The sequence below is a fragment of the Morone saxatilis genome, unplaced genomic scaffold (assembly GCF_004916995.1).
Source record: "Morone saxatilis isolate NCDOM2014 unplaced genomic scaffold, NCSU_SB_2.0 Contig17, whole genome shotgun sequence".
NCBI lineage: Eukaryota > Metazoa > Chordata > Actinopteri > Moronidae > Morone > Morone saxatilis.
This window is the reverse complement of record NW_023339729.1, coordinates 26,441,357-26,443,902: the sequence shown is the minus strand read 5'-3', so window position 1 is coordinate 26,443,902 and position 2,546 is coordinate 26,441,357. Positions and strand designations below refer to the sequence as shown.

General features: G+C 43.1%; 1 protein-coding gene across 1 annotated transcript in view; it reads right to left on the bottom strand.

Annotated features, from left to right (window-relative positions):
* The window catches only part of LOC118326985 (calpain-2 catalytic subunit-like), a 34,942-nt gene that overhangs the window by 23,502 nt on the left and 8,894 nt on the right, over positions 1 to 2,546 (bottom strand). The window lies entirely within an intron of this gene.

Sequence of the window (2,546 nt, the reverse complement as noted above, 5' to 3'; positions counted from 1 at the left end):
AGCCCAGATCCCAGATCATCCCCCCCCCCGACTGACAGGAGTATTTATAGTTTGAATTAATTTTGATTAATTATTTTTATTTTTCTGTATCATTTCACACCTTCCAAACATCACGACCGCTGAATATCACTCTGATATTCTGACAGTTAGCTTTTACTGGAGTAAACAATCAGTAGAGTATAACTGATACTTCATTCAGTGCTCACCGTGAAACCTCAGATTCTTGTCATACTGCCTTTATAGTGTTTTTGTGCCATATTGAATGTGGCAGTGTGTAAACTGAGTCGTATGTTCTCTCTGCAGCTACGTTCTGCTCCAACCCTCAGTTCTTCATCCGGCTGGAGGACATGGATGACGACCCTCATGACGGCGAGGATGGCTGCACCGCCCTGATTGGTCTGATGCAGAAAGACGCTCGCAGGGAGAGGCGCTTTGGACGTGACCTCAACACCATCGGATTCGCCATCTACGAGGTACAAATACACACACGCACACCAGGGTGGAAAAAGAGTTAAAAGTACTAATACAAGCATTTAAAAATACTCTACTACAAGTACAGGCATTCAAAATCCTACTTAAGTAAAAGTAAAAAGTACTGCAGTATTATCAGTAAAGTACTGCAGTACAGTCAGTAAAGTACTACAGTATTATCAGTAAAGTACTGCAGTACAGTCAGTAAAGTACTGCAGTACAGTCAGTAAAAGTAATGACACACAGACAGTAAACAGCAGCAAGTCCTTCCATAGGTTTAATTATTGATTCCTTGTCAGAATAATCAATAATGAAAATGATCAATAATGAAATCAATCAATAGTCCCAGCAGGTGAGGGAGCGTCTCTGGATGTAGTCTGACTTCTGATGGGTAATTGTCTGTCTTTGTGTTTTTGCTGCAGGTTCCTGATGAGGTGAGCCCAGGTTCTCCACACAGACACACGATAACATCACAGAACCATAAAGTCAAATAGAACCTTCCTCGTTCTTCTTCTTCGCTCGGGTTATAAAATATAAGAGAAATGAAAAGTTAAAATCAGCTCACAGTCCACCAAGAGTTCCAACTGGAGGTCTTCAAATATTCATCACTCAGGTTCTTCATCACTCTGGTTCTTCATCACTCCAACTCAACAGAACCACCATGGCAGATCTTCCTCAGAGGCAGATCATTGGCAGTGTTTCTGGTGTTCTGGGGCGTCTGTGTTTCAGAAGGTAGAGCGGGTCGTCCACTAATCAGAAGGTTCCTGCTGCAAGTGTTCTTGAGCAAAATACTGAACCCTAAACTAGAGGCTGTATTTAAAGTAGCCAGGAATCGAACCGCCAACCTTCCGATCGGTGGACGACCTGCTCAACTTTTTGAGACACAGACACCTGTATTCTAATGAATGCACAACCCATTACTCTGGTTCTAGTTACTAAGTTTGGTTTTATATTTATCTATAAATCTTTTATTTTGATCGCAGTATGTTTCTTTCTTACTGTGTTTTCCTTTAAATGTCAGCTCTGCTTCCATCTGAGATCGTCTGTGTGGACGTTGGTACAACTCAATAAATAAACCCCACAACTAACTCATCCTCAACCAAATACAACATTCTTACAGACTAATAATAATGCAATATTGATTTAATTATATAATAATGTAACAGTGACCCATTCCGTCTAATCAATACTTTTACTTTTACCTGAAGACCCTCAGTGTAAATTCTGACCCGTTTCTTCCTCTGTGGTCAGTATAAAGGTCATAGTAACGTCCACCTGGGCCCGGACGTCCTGCTCAGGAGGACGGCTGTGGCTCGCAGTCAGAACTTCATCAACCTGAGAGAGGTGTGCGACCGATTCAAACTGCCGCCCGGAGAGTACGCCATCATCCCGTCCACCTTTGAACCGCACCGCAAAGGAAGCTTTATCCTGAGGGTGTTCACCGAAAAGCAGGCCCACTCCAGGTGAAACACACGGACCTAGACAGACTGCAATAACTCTGGGATGTGCTGGTCACGCTGTCATTGTTTCTGTTTGTTTCAGTCCGATGGAGGAGGACGTTAACGTGGACATCCAGGAGGTTTGTGACTCCTTCAATTAGTTGATGACAGAGAGTGAAATATTGTAGGGTTACAGACAGACAGACAGACACTCTTTTGATTCCTTCCAGCCTGATGTGGGACAGAACGACGTGGATCCTCACTTCAAACGTCTCTTTGTGCAGATCTCTGGAAATGTAACTAAATATTTTCAGCATCATTTCCTGTACACCTGAATGGAGACAACACACCTGACATCATATTTCATTCTGTCTCAACAGGACTCGGAAATTTCTGCCTTCGAGCTCCAACAGATTCTGGACAAAGTGGTCGCTCAGAGTAAGAACACGACCACAGAATCCCTTCATAGACCTTTCATTTACATTACATTACATTTCACCTGTTCCCCTGTTCACCTGTTCATCCAATTTATCCGTTCACCTGTTCATCTGTTCATCTGTTCATCACCTGTTCACCTGTTCACCTGTTCACCTGTTCACCTGTTCACCTGTCTCACCTGTTCACCTGTTCACCTGT